The following is a 20,007-nucleotide window of genomic DNA, read 5'->3' as shown; positions in this document are numbered from 1 at the left end:
GTTTGTTTGAACGCGCTAATCTCAGGAACTACCTACTGGTCCGATGCTTTCGGTGGATGGCCCATTTATCGAGGAAGTTTATAGGCTATATTATATCATCACCCTGAGACCAACAGGAGCGGAGCAATGAGGGTGAAACCGCGGGGCACAGCTAGTATAGAGTAAAATGGCACAATTGTATTAGTCGATAGGGCTCGCAAGCGGGGTGCGAGAGATTCCTGAAACGCATGTCACACAGCAGAGTCAGTCTTTCTATTCAAACAAGCACTCCGAAATTCGGAGTCCGAATATAAATAGAATAATGAAAAAGTATTTTTCTCTGGACCCGAGAGATGTACGACGGATTTATTCCATTGGTCGATAATTCGATATCACAATCTATCAAAAGCAAGCGGGGAATCCCCGCAGACGTTGTACCGAACACACGTACAACGACTCCCCGCATGCTGTATGTCGAACAATGAAATTGCGCACTTTATTTTATATCCATACTAATATTATAAATGCGAAAGTAACTCTGTCTGTCTGTCTGTTACTCAATCACGCCTTAACTACTGAACCAATTTGCATGAAATTTGGTATAGAGATATTTTGATACCCGAGAAAGGACATAGGATAGGTTTTATCCCGGAAATCCTACGGGAACGGGTTTTTCTTTGAAAACGCGGGCGAAGCCGCGGGCGGAAAGCTAGTAGGCTATAAAGGAAATAAATTCTTCATGGAATTTTAAATAATTGATGCAATACAAAATATCCCTAGATATTGTTGATAACTGTAGATGCAACCGATTTGGCATCAAACCGGTACACATTAATATGTACACTTTCTTTTACAATACCTACAAGTAAAAGTGTCAGAGATCAGTCTAAACTCTAACATCATAATAAACATTTATTCAAAAGCAATGAAAAACCACACTGATAAAGCGGTTGCACTATTATCAAACTAAATAGTCAAACAGTTAGAGATACAATATAGAGGCCACCGACTGATGTTTTCCCACTATCAATGTCAATGTTAATAATAATTATCTAGTTTTGTAAGTATAGAATTCATGTGTACATCAGTTACGATGGATGTGTTGAATGAATGAGGAAAACATTGTTTTAAACATGTTTGTAATGAATAGGCTCACAAAACTAATGGACCTTTCACTATTATATTAGAATCCTATATATTATCCCTGATGAAATCACTACATAGTATAAAACAAAGTCGCTTTCTCTGTCCCTATGTATCCTTAAATCTTTAAAACTATGCAAAGGATTTTGATGCGGTTTTTTTAATAGATAGAATGGTTCAAGAGGAAGGTTTTAGTATATAATTTATTATGTTTTAGACAAAGCGGGCGAAGCCGCGAGCGGAAAGCTATGTGCACTTTGGTCATATTTCGGGCGGAGCCGGGACGAGCAACTAGTAAAATATAAAAATTTGGGTACACCGTCATTGACTTCATAAAATTCACATAATATACCGTTTCTACGAGTCAATAACCGCATCTAGTTCTAGTACAAAACCAATACAGAACATCCTTCCACTGTGAATCTTAAACGGAATTTGTGTTTATATTTTTCAATTAAATTAAAAAAGATAATACTTTTTAATATTAGTAGGCTTCTTTATCTTATTAATTTCCGATAAAAATCATTTAAAACGATGACAACATGCCCACTGACCGACTAACATGAATTTTACAAACTTAAGGTGATTGCAACGATCTGTTCCCAGCCAATATCCCGCTAGATGGCGCTGAATTCTACATTTCTAGTTTATTTGAGTTTTTGCGTAATTGGAATAGTCATCAAACCTAGGAATAGTCATGGCGGTTACTGAATATTATATTTTATTGAAATATGTTATATCATTGCCTTAAAATCCACCCAATTCGGTAAAATTATGCGTTTTAACATCTGTCATTGCATACAGGGTCGTTTACACACACAGACGTATACAAAAATGATAAAGATTTAACTCTAGATGGCGTGAATGTAAAGCGCGTCACACACGGTGAAGATACTACCTATAATATTTTATCTAATCTAGTAATATTTTATATTACAGTATCTTAAGGTATCCGGTATCAGCGTTCTGACCATCATTTTTCTTTTTTCGCTGTAGAACCGCCATCCTGTTACAAATGACCCACAAAGGAGAATGACCACGGGTGGTATCGGTAAAATTTTAGTTGTGCCACGTATTCGTTATATTGTTAATTCCTATTTGTATTTATAATGATCATATGTATCAATATTAAGTCTTAATTAAACCGGATAAATTGAAATAATAGTAAAAGTAAAAGTTTTTCTTTTGAAACATGTATGAACTTTCGCATTAGTAGGAAGTAGGATTGTTATAAAAATAAAAGTTATATTTGTTGGCGTAAACTATTTTATTGTAATTTTGGGAAATAAATAATGTCAAAATTGATTACCTACAATAAAACGCAGTTTTATTTTATTACCTACATTACACTATTGTTTTTTTTTTATCAAAACATGTATTTGAAGTAGCAAATATGATATTATGCTGATCCAAGCATTTTCACTCAAAACTAATATCACTAATGATTTGTAAAAGTAAATTATTTCAAAATACATTTCATAACCAACAAGTAAGAATAATTATTCATACAACAACAAATCAAAAACACTATTTACTATGGAAAAAAAACCAGGAAGGTGAAAAACATATTTACGATTTCGATGCACTCTACTTTTAGTAAAATAATAGGTAAAAATATTATTATGGTTTTGATCACAGACATATCTGTGGTTTTGATTTTAGCTACTAGTATCAGAAAGCTGCGTGTTCAATGCACGTCGGGGTCCCACAACTGTGGAGGAAGGAAGGTAGAATACCTCCATCGAATAAGTGAAGTTTCTCGACATACTCGATTTGCCGGCCGGCCTCAATGAAGATTGTCCGAAAGTTGTATATGTGCTCTGTAACGAAAAAATTTCGCTAGCGCGATTCAGAGTGAGGTGTCGTACAATATACCTAATGAAGTTTTTCATCTTTTTATTTTACTGCAAATACAAAATAAAAATTAAACAATGGTAATGTAAATTCTAAACAAACTACTACCAAAATACAATTAGAACAAAAATCATTTGACTTGTTTATTTCACCCAGAGGCCAGAGCTGAGGCGGCTCGTGACAAAATTGTATAGGTGTTCACTTGAAATAAAACAACGAAAATACAATAGCGTTCGGGATGATTTATTACAAAAAAATGAGCACCACATTTTATAAATGTCTATAACACTAAAAATTACAAAGTACAGGCTATTTCAAAACGAATTCAATGACTAGGTATCAATAATTAGTAAATCACCGAATTTGCATTCGCGAGCGTAGGTATCCATAGTGTTTGTCACTGACGGTCACTGACCTCTATAACTTATAGTTATAGAGGTCAGTGGTGTTTGTTGTGTAAACATGTATGTATTTGAGTAGTTAGTAGCATATTATATTCTGAATTTCTGATCCATGCCTATTCACTCAAAACTAATAACACTAATGATTTGTAACAGTAAATTATTTCAATAGGTAGGTATTTGAACATTTCCCAACAAGACGTAAGAATAATTATTCGTAGGTATACAAGATACAATAACAAATCTAATACACTATTTATTATTTTATTATTTACTAGCGGTCCGCCCCGGCTTCGCCCGTGGTACATGTTTACGTTTTCTCTCCATAAGAAGTAATAGCTAGAGAGCTAGCGCAAAGCTACCTGTATGTATTTGACCAGACCTGGATTTTTGTGTGTTGATTCCCCTATACCTACTATACATGAGATGAGGAGTCACTAAGCCCAGAGTGGTGGACGGGGCGCGCGCTTAGGTAAGACAGGTGGAAATTTTTGGCGAACTTTGAAACCATTTGACCACGTCTGCCATTTTGATATTTGAAAATAGATTATTATTACTATCGGAAAATAACAATGGCAGACCATTATCACGCGGATAACATTCTGGCAGACACTTATGAAAGTGCTGAAAAAAATACAATTTTGAAAGTATTTGACCAGATCTGCCATTCATATATTTTATTTATTAGGGTCTTCAGCAGACAACAAAACTTTACAGACTTCAGCAGTCAACAAGACTTAGCTTCTACATGGTCAGATGTATATATGTATTACGTTCCCTGACCTTACATCAATGATTTACTTAATTAATGTTTTTATGGTCATTTACATTTAATTTTGAAAACTATGGAATAAAATTTATAAATTTGATGATACAAAACTAAATATACATTTGTAAAGAATCTCAAATATAAAGTTGTGTTGCAAATAACAAATCATCATTTAAATATTTAGTTTATTTCTTTATTTAAGAAACAATTAACAATTACAAAACAACATAAAAAAACACGCATGCATTTATTGAAATGTTCATTCATCATCACTATCGTATGGCGTTGTGTGACTCGTCTTCATAATCCATTGAATCGGATTCTGTAAAAGTAAAACGTAAATTATATAATAAAAGAAATGAGTCATTATAAACTTACCTAGTAAGGCAATGCCTTTGATGTCGCACGATGCCGCCGCGCCGCCAGTGTAGGTACTTCTGCTGCTACATGAAAATATGCTAGGGTTGCAACAAATGGGAAATAAAACAATTGTGATTATTACTATTATGATGTAATCATTTATTCATATTATGTACATTCAAAACAATTGCTATTATTAAATCTGATGTAATTATTTTTTCATAAATATATAATTATTATTAATTACATAATATATTGCACTGTGAAATATTTACGTATCACTTTATTTTTGATGTTCTTAATTGTCTTTTATAAAATTTAAGTGACGCATTCGCATTGGGATCAACAATCCGATAAGAAAAGAATGGAGACAACATATACATAGCTTTGATTTCAATTCTACAGATACAAAATATACAATCTATCTAAAATGATACAACGGATGTTTCCTGCGTTTTCTCGTCAAAATACCGAAACAACGTAATTATTGTATGTTGGGCGTGAAAGTAAAAAAACAAATGAAAAGTGTTTTCCATATGATTATTTATTAAATTTACGCGATTAAGAATAATTTCAACGATACAATTTAGTAACCGAGAATTCAGAGGATTAAAGAAAATACCTGCCTGATCATTTTATCAAACTCTAAAAGAATTATGGTTATTTCGCATCACTCGGTTTATTAGTTTGGTAATAATTATTAAAGGTAGTTACAACCCTAGCCATTGAGTCGAACGGTAGGCAACACAATATCGACTTTGTGCGGGTACATATGGTACATTTCTTCTTGCTGTGAAGCGTAATTATTATTATTAAGATTTTTTAGGCTATTTTGAATCAGCTGTTCTAATTTAATTCTAGAAATTTATTAAAACGTGATTTTTTTTAAAGTATATTATGAGTTTATAAATACCTCAACCAATAGTTATTGTGTCCTATCCTCATTTCTTTATATCTTGGTAGTTAACTAAAGTGTTAAATTTACATAACCTCAACAACAACATTTACACTGCCACTGCACTAAAACTAAACTAACTAGCTCTCTAGCTATAAGAACCATCCTCGTACTTCAAGGGATATAATAAAAAAAGAATTATCGAAATCGGTTCAGCCGTTCTCGAGTTATGCGCTTACCAACACATTTTGCGATTCATTTTTAGGGTTCCGTAGCCAAAATGGCAAAAACGGAACCCTTATAGTTTCGTCATGTCCGTCTGTCCGTCTGTCCGTCTGTCCGTCTGTCACAGCCGATTTACTCGGAAACTATAAGTACTACAGTGATGAAATTTGATGGGAATATGTGTTGTATGAACCGCTACAAAAATATGACACTAAATAGTAAAAAAAAGAATTGGGGGTGGGGCCCCCCATACATGTAACTGAGGGATGAAATTTTTTTTTTCGATGTACATACCCGTGTGGGGTATCAATGGAAAGGTCTTTTAAAATGATATAAAGTTTTCTAAAAAACATTTTTCTTAAAGTGAACGGTTTTTGAGATATCAGCTCTCAAAGTCGTAAAAAGTATGTCCCCCCCCCTCTATTTTTATAACTACGGGGTATAAAATTCTAAAAAAAATAGAGGTGATGCATGCTAATTAACTCTTTCAACGATTTTTGGTTTGATCAAAGTATCTCTTATAGTTTTTGAGATAGGTTGATTTAACTGTAATTTATTATATTTGCTGCTACGGAACCCTTTGTGCGCGAGCCCGACTCGCACTTGGCCGGTTTTTATATATAAGACTAGCGGTCCGCCCCGGCTTCGCCCGTGGTACATGTTTACGTTTTCTCTACATAAGAACCATCCTCGTACTTCAAGGAATATAATAAAAAAAGAATTATCGAAATCGGTTCAGCCGTTCTCGAGTTATGCGCTTACCAACACATTTTGCGATTCATTTATATATATATACTAGCGGTCCGCCCCGGCTTCGCCCGTGGTACATGTTTACGTTTTCTCTACATAATAACCATCCTCGTACTTCAAGGAATATAATAAAAAAAGAAATATCGAAATCGGTTCAGCCGTTCTCGAGTTATGCGCTTACCAACACATTTTGCGATTCATTTTTATATATAAGACTAGCGGTCCGCCCCGGCTTCGCCCGTGGTACATAATATTTACGTTTTCTCTACATAAAAACCATCCTCGTACTTCAAGGAATATAATAAAAAAAGAATGATCGAAATCGGTTCAGCCGTTCTCGAGTTATGCGCTTACCAACACATTTTGCGATTCATTTTTATATATAAGATAAGATTATGTGAAAATAACCAGGAAGGTGAAAAACATATTTACGAAAACATAGTAACATAATATGGCTGTCGCTACAATAATTATATTTCAATTTTATCTTTTTATACCTAGTAGAACTGGCCGACGAATAAAAAAAATCGTATTAGAATAAATACAATAAATTACGGAACAAAAAAAGGATTGTAACTGAATTAGGTATGTTTGTTTCTGGGCACACCGTTTTCGACGACGCGACGCGCGACGTAAGCGTATAGGTATAGGTACCTACTTTGCTAAAACAAACTAATAAAATTGTGTGTCTGTCTGAAAATTCGGAAAAGCATATTTTGCAAGTTTGTAATTACTTTGATAGTTTACCGATTTATAATAATTGTAATTGTAATTGTATAATATATAATTTGCAATGTGGTGAAATTTCATAAAAATCACGGGCCAATTTTTTGTTTTGAATCCCACCGAAAATATAATTGCGTTATTAGAATAATTAATTACTATACCTACCCACGATCAATTATTACAATATAGTCTCAAATGCATACTAGAGAAATATTGCAATTTGATTCAATTAAAATGCATAGCATACAAAAATAAATTCACAACACAAGAAATTCCGCGCGCAAATCATAGCGCGTGTCAATGAAATCAAGAATGTTTTATATCAAGCCGACGCGGACGACGACGCGACGCCGAACAAAAGTACCTACGACGGACGACCACGCTTCGAGTTGCCAAACAACATGAGTAATAAATTGTTTACAAAAAAAACAAGTTTTCCATTTTTCTGTATGAGTAGACAGAACTTCAAAACGCCACCTGCTACGGTTTATATTATGAACGATTGTTATAAAAATAAAAGTTATATTTGTTGGTGTAAACTATTTTATTGATCAATAATTTTGGAATTTAAAATTGTCAACATTGATTACAATAAAACGCAGTTTTATTTTATTACACTATTGTTTTTTTTATCAAAACATGTATTTGAAGTACCATATAATATTATGCTGATCCAAGCATTTTCACTCAAAACTTATATCACTAATGATTTGTAAAAGTAAATTATTTCAATATACATTTCATAACCAACATGTAAGAATAATTATTATTATTCCTACCTACAACAACAAACCTAAAACACTATTTACTATGGGAAAATAACCAGGAAGGTGAAAAACATATTATTATTTACGATTTCGACGCACTCGACTTTTAGTAAAATATAGTAGGGAAACATAATATTATGGTTTTGATTTTTGCTACTAGTATAAGAAAACTGCGTGTTCAAACTACTTGTTTGTCTGTCTGAAAATTCGGAAGTACTTTGGTAGTTTACCGATTTATAATAATATTGTATATATCGTTGTTTAAAAAATATTCAAACACAATAAAATATGATATATGTACTGATTTATCACTGGTTTCAGTGATGAACTGATGAGTCAATTATAGCCACTATACTTTCGTCATACGTGTGTATGATTGATGTGATTTGCAACGTGGTGATATTTCAGAAAAATCACGGGTCAAATTGTCCCACCGAAAATATAACTGCGTTATAAGAATAACTATACCTACGATAAATTATACATAATACAATATAGTCTCAAATGCATACTAGTGAAATATTTTATTTGAATCAATAAAATAAAAAAATAAATAAAAAATAATAATAATACAAAAATAAATTCACAACACAAGAAAATCCGCGCGCAAATCATAGCGCGTGACAATGCAATGAAATCAAGAACTTTCGAGCCGACGCGGACGACGAAGGAGCCTAACAAAAGTACCTACAATCATAGGCGGCTCGTGACAAAATTGTATGGCCGTGTTCACTTGAAATAAAACAACGAAAATAGGTACCTACAATAGCGTTAGCAGTACAAAAAAAATGAGCACCACATTATAAATGTCTATTTATACACTAAAAATTATAGAGTATTTCAAAAAGAATTCAATTATTATTTAGCAATAATTAGAAAATCCCCGAATTTGCATTCGTGATCGTATTCATAGTGTTTGTCTACACTAATATTATAAAGAGGAAAACTTTGTTTGTTTGTTTGATTGTAATGAATAGGCTCATAAACTACTGGACATTTTACCAATGTTTGCAAGTTTGTGATTACTTTGATAGTTTACCGATTTATAATAATTGTATACTTATATCATTGTTTAAAAATATTCAAACACAATATGATATAGGTACTGATTTATCACTGGTTTCAGTGATGAACTGATGAGTCAATGTTAGCCACAATACTAATCACTTTCGTCATACATGTGTATGAACTATGATTGATGTGATTTGCAATGTGGTGAAATTTCATAAAAATCACGGGCCAATTTTTTGTTTTGAATCCCACCGAAAATACATATATTACTAATTGCGTTATTAGAATAATTAATTACTATACCCACGATCAATTATTACAATTTACAATATAGTCTCAAATGCATACTAGAGAAACATTGCAATTTGAATCAATTAAAATGCATAGCATACAAAAATAAATTCACAACACAAGAAATTCCGCGCGCAAATCATAGCGCGTGTCAATGAAATCAAGAATGTAATTTTATATCAAGCCGACGAGCGACGACGCCGAACTAAAGTACCTACAGTACCATTTACCTTCAGTGTACAATACAGTTTACAGACCTACGACGGACGAACAATAATGAGTAATAAATAAAAAAAAACATAGTTTCTAAGGTCATTAGTTTTATTTTATTTTATTGTTATTTTCTTTGAACGATTGGAAATGAAATTACTCAATTTTTACACAGAACTTTGATTTATTAGAATTATGCTCATTATGCATAAGATAACGAACGCGAATGCACGACATCTAGCGCGTCAATGTCTAAACATCGCCTTTCGTTTAGACATTGACGCGCTAGATCTGTAATAAGTATATAGTCTATGCGCTAGATGTCGTGCTTTATGTCGTGTTTCGCTTGGCAAAAGTCACGCACACTACTGTAGAAGTGTCAAATTTTTCCGGTATTTTACTGTTGTTTTTCTAAGTAAATATTGTAAATTATTGATTAAAAAGGTCGAACGCGCACACATTTCATTATAGAGAAGTGATAAAATGATTAGTTTTAAAGAAATAGTGTCTGTGTTAAGTGTTTAGAGGTAATCAAAAATGTATGGAGGGACGGTCGGAACATCAACCTTAACGGTACAAACGGTAAATCGGCACACTAACTAATAATCGTAATTCCAACGAATTAATCAGAGAGAAATCAAATTTACCAAAACATCTCTTTAGTTAAAAAAAAATGTTTCTTTAATATAGTTTTTTAATCCATACTAATATTATAAATGCGAAAGTAACTCTATCTGTCTGTCTGTTACTCAATCACGCCTAAACTACTGAACCAATTTGAATGAAATTTGGTATTGAGATATTTTGATACCCGAGAAAGGACATAGGCTACCTTTTATTGCGAAATATGTACCACGGGCGAAGCCGGGGCGGGCCACTAGTATAGTATAAATTATAATTTACCCGTATAGTGAACAACAACATAACACAAACCAAGAGCAAAGTCCATCGAAAACTATTTTCATATCTTGCAATAACTGTTCTCACTTACATCTTTCCAAAGCAAAATTAGGTAAACAATAATAATACTGTTTGTAGTTTGTAGTTTGTAGTATTAATACAAATGAAAATAAATTTTTAACTCAATAGGGATTTATGAAGATCATGATTGATTGTGATCTAATATGCCTTTTAAAAATTGTAATCATACGAATATTATAATCGCGGACGGCGGAAGTTTAGAAGTATGGATGGATGAATGTTTGTCACTCTTTCACGCGAAAAACACTAAAAGGATTTTGATGGTACATACTTGGCAGTGATGTAGTTTATGTATATGAATAACACATAAGCTATAGAAATACTTTCTCGCTTTTGCCCGCGGGTGCTTCCGCGAATGAAATCGAAGGCAAAAGCAGGCACAGATAGTATAAAATCAAAAATCTATTTAAAATTCGTACCTATAGGGGAAAGTGAGTGACAAAATAAAATTGCGACGAGGTCATGTTTGTGCATCAATGCATTAATTATGTTTATGATTAACAATTGAAATCAAATCAAGGAATTTGCACCGTATGCATGTATAAATAATAATATTTGTTTTGATTCATTCCAAGCCGTTTATGTTATGCCTATTTGTCATACTAGTTTACTAGCTGTACCCTGCGGTTTTACCTGCAAGGCTATATTATATCATCACAGTCGCGCTAAGACCAACAGGAGCGAACCACCCGGGTGAAACCGCGGAACGCAGCTAGTCTTAGATAATACTGTTTATTTAGCTTTGACTTCTTATTAAAATTAATCGATACTTAATTAGTACCGAGCAAATATTGATAATTATAATTAAGTCCGTTCATTGACACCAATAACTCGATAAGTTCAAGAAATAAGACACCTTTATTTACGCAGATAAAACATCATCGATTGCAATTTTTCTATCTAACTACCTATGCAAATATTTAAAAATACTTATTAGTACAAAACGCGAAGTCTCTATATGATAATTGTTTTGAAATACACTTTTTTATGTAGGTACGTGAAAATATTTAAATAATAACGATATGTATGATGTATCACAAAATCGCAGAATTACGAACGTGACTTCCTCAAGTTTTAGTCTGAAAACGTATTACCGAACTAGTTAATGAATGAAGATATACTCTTCCGCAAAAACATTACAATAAATAGGTTAATTATATTATATTGTAAGTGGATTGACTAAAAAAATTGGTCCGAATTCTAGAACCTTACCTACAAACCCTAACTTCACACAACTAATTTACAACTGAATCAAATTAGAAGAAGGGTAATTTGTTTTTTTTTTTCTTCAAAGAATCATCGATTCATTGATGAACATTTATAATACTTTACAATATTACTATTAGTTATATTACGTGAAGTATACCATAAACGGAACAAGGACATGTCGGTCATACAAATTCTTAGAATAGCCTTAGAAGACTAACATATTTTAAGAGATTACTAACATACACATTATACATAATATTATGTGCATAAAATAATGTACCCATGAACATAATATATTCCACTAGGAGCGAGTTACGTCCGCTTATTAAAGTAATTGTAGCAATTGCTAATCGTCAGAACTAAATGTCTCTATTACTTTTGCAAATAAAACATATGCGTCTATTGATAGCCAGTTGAATGGAAAAAACCTTTTTGAAGATGATAAATGATAATTGATAAGTAATGAAGAGAACTTTATTTACAAGTAAGTATGTTTAAACTTTTCTAAAATATATGAGAGTAGTGGATACTCGACAGTAATAAAACGAAATTATAGTAAATCGTATTGTTTTAATTTATATTTAAACACTTAGGAGCAACAGCCCTGATGCATTCCATAAAAATACCATACGGAAGTTTAGCACTAAAGCGAACCAGTTTCCAAAGATAAAACAACCTAATAACAGATTGCATTTTACGCCACAGGATAATAGTACTATTACTAACCAACAGGCTGGTAATTAAATCTCAAATCAATGTGTTTGAAAGGACTTCAGCTCTTATTTCTTTGCAAATAAAGACCATGATGCATTCTATTGATTACTCACTTGAAAACTGCCGAGTGGATTGTACTAAAAATATGTTTCTATTTGCAAGATGTGCATTGATTGCTGGATTGTGATTGAGCCACATTCCTTGCCATTTATTTGTGGTTTTATGTGATCTTCAGCTTTTATTACAATTACCTATAAGTAGTACTTATATAAAAAACTTTGTAAAATAAATGTACTCACACCACGTCATTTCTGAACGCAAATTAGAAGTACTATATTATACAACATGAAGAAATAAAGCCAATGTCTCTTTTTATAAGGCTCCAATCCATCCTGCGCACACGCATTTCAAAGCGTTTGCTATACTCTAGACTCTAGAGTCTAGAGATCAAGTCATGTCATCGAACTTTATGTACGTCAGTTTCTTCTGAGTATTGATCGATTGTATTAGTGGCAAATACGAGTACAATATTATGTGCGAGAAAAAAAACTTCTTGATTTTTTTATAATGAAAATCGCAGGCTGAAACTTTTCGGATAACGACTAGACAATAGAATAATTATTTACAGCTATTTTTAGATCTCAACGCAAATATAGCGAGTTTATTATAGTACGAAACACAAATATGTTTATAACTAATCAAGCCCACTTAGGTTTAATAGGCAAGTGTGACGGTATAGCGCTCTGTGAATTAGAACTTCGGCTATAAGTAGTTGCCAAAACATGCAATAACAATTAATCTTTTCTGGGTTAAGTAATTTAAACTAGTGCCTAATGCATTGAATAATATTTTGTAATCATTACTATTCCAGTACAAAACAATCTATTTAAATAAGGATAAGAGGTGTGTTTTTTATGTCTACCAGAATTTAGATTTTACAATTTACTTATTTTTGTATGAGTAATCATTAGTAATTATGGATAAAACATGTTACAAAAAATAAAAATGAAAGCAAAACCCTCTATGACATTAAAGAGATACTTTGCTCGATATTATTTTACAAAAAAGTGGTGACAATGCGCATCCTTTTGCGAGTCAAGCGAGTCAAGGGGGGGCTTAACACCGGTCAAGTGCGATTTTTACACATGACCGACCTTGTTCTGGCCGTAGGTATTAACTGTTTGTGTTTCACCTCAGTGAACCGCAGTTTGTTACAGTCAAATAATATTGGATTATGTATTTATAAGAGAGGTTTCAAATTTCAATCCTATTGTATCTTAATTTTATTCCAGCCTCGGGCTCGCAAATACCTAATCCATACTAATATTATAAATGCGAAAGTAACTCTATCTGTCTGTCTGTTACTCAATCACGCCTAAACTACTGAACCAATTTGCATGAAATTTGGTATGGAGATATTTTGATACCCGAGAAAGGACAAAGGCTACCTTTTATTGCGAAATATGTACCACGGGCGAAGCCGGGGCGGACCTCTAGTGGTACCTACATAAATTAACTTTTCTAATGTGACATACAAAAATAATTAATGGTTCTATAGAATTGGGATACTCCGCGACTTGATAGTATTTAAATCAACCTCCATAATATCTTAGATTTAGTAAGTCAGTTATGGGCCAAGTAGTTAGGTCCGTTCTAAATAAATTTCTAATAACTCTTTCCATTCATTCAAATGCCCCTAACAAACATACACAATCTCCCTAACAAAACAACTCGATAAGCGGTAAGCCGAACTACTGTGGAACTACCGTGAAATCACAATGCAAAATATTATCAAAACACCGACCGTAGCGCGGCAATGAAACAATTGAACCGGGGTTCAGTTAAACCGCTAAAACGGGTCACCGCGCGGATATGTCGACGAACAAACATTTACAAAGAGATTCATAAAGAGACAAACATTCAACGCTTACTCCGTTCCTTGTTTTATAAACCAATACCTTGCGACAATGAGTAACTGACTTCAAATCTAGGGTTCTTATACGCAATTTCTAATGACATACTGCTGCTGTACCGCGCGGTTTTCAGAGCTTATAAATTGTGTGTTATCCCGGTACATAAAGCTACAACACTGCCAAGTACCATCTCAATCCGTTGAGTGGGTTTCGCGGGAGAGAGTAACAAACATACATCTATACATTACAAATTATTGCGTTTACAATATTACGTATAGGTAGTAGGATTCGTAGGAAGTAGGATGGCCCTTCTTATCAATCCATGTACATAGTTTGTACGTCACTTTTTATTACCATCAAATAATTTGTTTCTTTCTTTATTACCTCATCTCCAAATGAAACAAGATCCTATTTCTATCGCAGTTATAAACTTATAACATATGTTTGTAATCGCAAATTGGCGAAGCTATTTTCATGCGTGGGATGATTGATGAATGCCAGCTATTTGGTCATTGTTTTTATACGTTTTTGCTTATTTACTTTAACAATGGTAGTACATATTTGATTAGCATATTTTTTAAAGATTTATATCTAATATGAGTTGTTTGGATGTGTATGTGTGATTTGTGAGCAGAAAAAAGTTTGTTATTATTTTAAAACACCAGATAGTCATCTCCCATAGTATCCATACTAATATTATAATAAAGTCTTGTTTGTTTGGTGTAAAAACAATGTTACTTCCAACAAGCCGAGTAGCAATGAAATTGATAACAACCGGAATGGTAGAGGATAGTTTTTATGCGATCATCACGTTAACGAAAGCTATACTGAAACTAGACACTATTTTATATCGCAAATTTGTATCGGACAGTATTTAAATATCTGAACATTGAAGATTTATTAAATAGTCATTGTCGAAACCTGTATTGGTAGAGCCATAAAAAGAAAGATGTTCATTACTTGAGGAAGTAATGAAGGAGGCTCCTTAAGTCGAAATCCTCACTGCTGAGGGTCGTGATCATTTTGGAGTTGTGATTTCATAGTTATTTTACGCCATTTGTCTCGATCTTCTGCGATGTGGATAGCTTCAGGCACGCTAGTTTCTACGGTCGTTTTAATTTGGTCCGACCAGCGCATTGGACTGCGGCCTCGGGGCTTTTTTCCTTCTACCTTGCCAGTGAGAAGAACTTTCTCCAGGTTGTCTCCCCTCTTTCTTGCAACATGACCGAAGAATTCTAAAATTCGTCGCAAGCAGGTGGAGGACAGTCTTTTGGTAATACCAAGCTCCTTAAGAATTGATTCATTTCATTACTTAATAACCATAAATAAAATTTCGCATCTTCACTTCAATTGACACTAAAAAAGATCTGCTCTGGACTTAATCTCAATACTTTCTCACATCAATGTGAACAGCTAAATCAGTAAATTGGTGAAATAAAAATGGCGCAGACAATGCGCGTGAAACCGACAGGCGGCCATCCCGGATGTTATGACGATAAACGTTCAATTACCGGGAAAAAAAGAAATTTACATTGACCACATTGTTGATATCAATGAGATGATTTTATACAGAATTTTATATGAAATTTGATACACAAATGATAATAAGCTTGGAAATTTAATACTCTCGTATCTCGTATCTCATTAATTAGGTATAGGTACAGTACACTGTACAATGTATAACTATACCTACATAGCCACTTATTTTTATGTCAAATATCATCATCCTAAGTCAGTAACTATCAGATGCTAAGATTTTAGTACCCTTCGAAAAAATTGAATTGAAGATTTTAGTAATTTTACATACTGCTACTGTCCAAATGATTTTATATCCATTTTATATTTTAAAAGAAATCTAGAAAACAAGCAAATTCAGCAAACATAGCTTCTGCAAGCTCGTAAAGCACCACTCGCACTTTTTCTCGAACCACAAACAAAAAAATCTACAAATTCCATCCAACCATTGGGGTCTTCTCAAAAGATACAAGTTACGTTTCACAAAGATTACATTAGTTATTATCCTACTACTATTATAAAGGCGAAAGTTTGTATGTATAGATGTTTGTTACTCTTTCACGTAAAAACTACTGAATGGATTTGAATGAAACTTTACCACAATATAGCTTATACATCAGAATAACACATAGGATAGGTTTTATCCCGGAAATCCCACGGGAACGGGAACTATGCGGGTTTTTCTTTGAAAACGCGGGTGAAGCCGCGGGTGGAAAGCTAGTCTTATCCATAGTATTTTAGCTCATTCAAACACGTCATGAGCCTGTGGACGCGTGGACGTGGGCGTAACAACGGCAGTATATCATATTATGGAACTTGCACTTGAAATGAAGATTAAATTAAATGCCCAAGCAATGGAAAGCCCAACTCATGCTGTTAGATTTATAATTTGAATTAAGAGTTGTAAGTAAGGCCGGTAAAAAACTTATATAATTTTTTAAAGATGCAGTTCCTGATATGATTCTGTTCAACAAAACAAACAAACAAATTCTTATACTTTATAATCTTATGCATAAAACTTGGTACCACAGTGTCATAATTTCACAAATGGCTTTAACATTTTTTTACAAGATAGATTAATGTTGGGCGAGTCAGCCCGCGGCTTCGCCTGTGTTTTCAAAGAAAAACCCGTATAGTGCCTGTTGCCATGGGATTTCCGGGATAAAATCTATCCTAAGTGTTAATCCAAGTTATCCTCTATATGTGTGCTAAATTTCATTGTAATCGGTTCAGTAGTATTTGCGTGAAAGAGTAACAAACATACACATCAATCCTCACAAACTTTCGCATTTATAATATTAGTAGGAGTGGGATAGATATAAATGTGTACTACTTCCTTTTCTATCACTCTTGTCCAATAGGAAAAGACAAATAATCAGCATGAGATCAAGCATTGTAACCATAATCTAATTATCTATATGTTCCAATGTTTTCAACAGACTCATCCAAAATATTTACAAACATTACATCATCATTTCATGTACGCCTTATCAGAAAACAATAGAGCATAACTTTTAAACAAGCTCACTTTTAGGTTTCACTAGTAACTAACTACTTAACTGCTTAATATGAAAATTTTTGTTTACTTGTTATCTTATCTTGAATAAATGTAATTAAAAAAAGAGCGCAGTGTGACATGTCAGAAGTGAAACTTCTTGGCAAGATTTAAAGATCCAGAAGACCAAAATCCTCACCTTTATCCATGACATAACGGTATTGCCATGATACGACCTTGAAGTTTTACTCTCAATGAGCCTAAAGAAGTTTCACTTCAAAAAAAAAACAAAAAAGTCATGCTTTAAAAACCAATGAAATTATTGTATTGTCACCATCGAGATAATATGTACTACGTACTAGAGAGGCGATCGCTACTACACTCTCTTTAACACGAGCTAGAGGCAAAAGTCACAAGTCTCATTTAGTCTGTGCCGGACTGTGCACCCCGCTTGCCGCGTCAACACGTGTTATTGCTCTGTTCAAAATGCCTTCGTGCGTGCTAAGATATTGTTTTAACAGTTCCTATAATACAAACAAAGCCCGAAGAGTGACTTTTCACCAGTAAGTTTCCTTATTATGAGTAAGTCATGCATTTTACTAATATTGTTATCATTTTGCGAAAAATCACCACGCGTTCTGCGTTTCGCGCCATTTTTCATAGACTAACAGCACAGACGTGTAGTACATACTATCTCTATGATTGTCACCTATCCTTGATAAGTGTATACAAAGTTTGAATTATGTATTTCTATTTAAAGTGGGTCAAAAGAAAAGTAATTATGTTAAAGATAAGATATTCATTAGATTAATATATGTACATAACAATAAAAAAACTTTTTGTTTAAACTCCAAAACTTACAAACAATTAAGAATGTAAAAGTTTTGTATTACCTAATTGATTAAAAGAAATTTAGTGAATTAACTTTCACATTGGCACATTGCTACTATGTATTAATAGAATAAAATTCAGTTTATAATAAATATCTTAGCGGGGGCCTCATTTCTAGCAAAATTTTAAATCACCTTAAACACCATAAGGAAACAATTCTGGCCACCACATGTGGTCATATATTACTCATATTCCATAGAAGTGTTTCAAATTAGAAATACAATAACACATGTTCTAGTGATTTTAGCAACTTATGTCTTTGTATGACTCATTTGCAGTGACCTATTAATCTAATTGTTTCTATGATAATTGTTTTCACATATTTTCATAAAGTAAGATAATGAAGATTCAAGCAGCTATAATTTACTCTCATTTTATTTTAATTTTTTATTCAGCATATACTTAATTATCAAATGTTTATTTTTTTTTGCAACATATGTTGTAGAATGACTCATTTATGTATTATCTGTACTGTACTGTGTATGATATAATTGTCTTTTTTTTTCATATTTCAGGACAAGAAATGATGATGAGAGAGGTATAACACATTTCATTAAAGATCAACTTAATCCTCATAATACTTGTAATGAGCCCATAAAACTGAACAACTTTTCCCAAAGAACATATTTTGTCAAATTCCAATAAAACATTATTTACCATTGCAAATACATAAACGATTAATATGGTTATAGCTTTATTCAGCCTCTATAATTTTAATGTTTTTATTCAAGTACGGTAATGTCTATTTTGCATGCATTTTTATGTATGTATATAAGTATGCTATTTAGATTTTGTATTGGTTGTCACTAACGTAAACTTATATCACATGTAAAACTAAATCAGTTCCCCTTTGTAATATTATATGATTGTTACAATATGAGTATCTTGTTAAAAAATGCAATGTGCAATACATTTACTAATTATGAATATTTAAACAAACTTTTACATATCATCCAGAAGATAACCATGCCCATACAACATCTATATTAGTTTCACTAAATATTATAAACAATAGTTATCGTCTTATATCTTCATATTAGTTTTTTTATGTTTTATTTGACGACTTATAAAATTGTGTTTTGCATGCATGTTTTAACAGATTTGAAGTGTTTAAAATCTCTTAAAAACAATGTAGACACGAATAAGTAATGGATAACTAGTATTTATATTTGCTTCATTGATTAGCCTTACTTAGAATATGTATATTGGCCTAGATACATACTTATTTACATAGTTAATTATATTTTGCTCCATTAATTAATGTTTAAAGGACATTTTGCCCCGTTTAAACGAGAACATTTGAAAATTTGAAGTAAACAAGTAATATTATGTATAATAATCACTCAAACATTTCAATTATTAATCTTTTTAATTTTCTACTTTGCCATGACTGTGACAACTTTTTTTTATGTAAAAATAATGACTTACCCGGAAATAATCAATCAGTTGTATGTTTTTAAGATCCACAGTGATTCACTAGTCGCATAGGAATCATACAGAACTTGTAGGTCAACAAATAACATTCACAAAAAGTAGCACACTTCTTTTACAGACACTACAATACAAATTACACCGCACTCAAGTATATTCAATCGGAACAAAGTTTTTTATTACCAATTTAGTAAATTTATTATTTCACAATGACCGAAATTAATAATTATTATTTACACAGCTTTATAGCAACGCTACTCGCGACTTGACGCAAGCTACAAAACAAACTTCAGAAGTCAGAACCATAAACCATTCAACTACGCATTCAACCTTCATTCAACATTCCGAATTCCGTCATCCGTCATTTCTATCCGTCATTTGGCATCAAAGATAATGAAACTGCACACAAATGAGTAATACTCTGTATGCTCCGATGGTACTGTATATTACTCGTTATCATTTGAAGGCATTAAAGTA

The 20,007-nt window shown here is 32.7% G+C and overlaps 1 protein-coding gene across 1 annotated transcript in view; it reads right to left on the bottom strand.

Moving 5' to 3' along the window:
- drpr (multiple EGF like domains draper) overlaps positions 1-19,828 on the bottom strand; it is a 44,561-nt gene extending 24,733 nt beyond the window's left edge. The window contains exon 1 of the mRNA XM_090106754.1: positions 19,528-19,828. The gene's annotated coding sequence lies outside the window, so the exon portion shown is untranslated. The remainder of the gene's footprint in view (positions 1-19,527) is intronic.
- Positions 19,829-20,007: the final 179 nt, after the last annotated feature.

Source organism: Colias eurytheme, chromosome 10, assembly GCF_061535395.1.
Source record: "Colias eurytheme isolate Ceu_HAF_F1 chromosome 10, ilColEury1 Martin Lab GWU primary, whole genome shotgun sequence".
NCBI lineage: Eukaryota > Metazoa > Arthropoda > Insecta > Lepidoptera > Pieridae > Colias > Colias eurytheme.
This window is presented reverse-complemented; position numbering and strand designations above follow the sequence as displayed.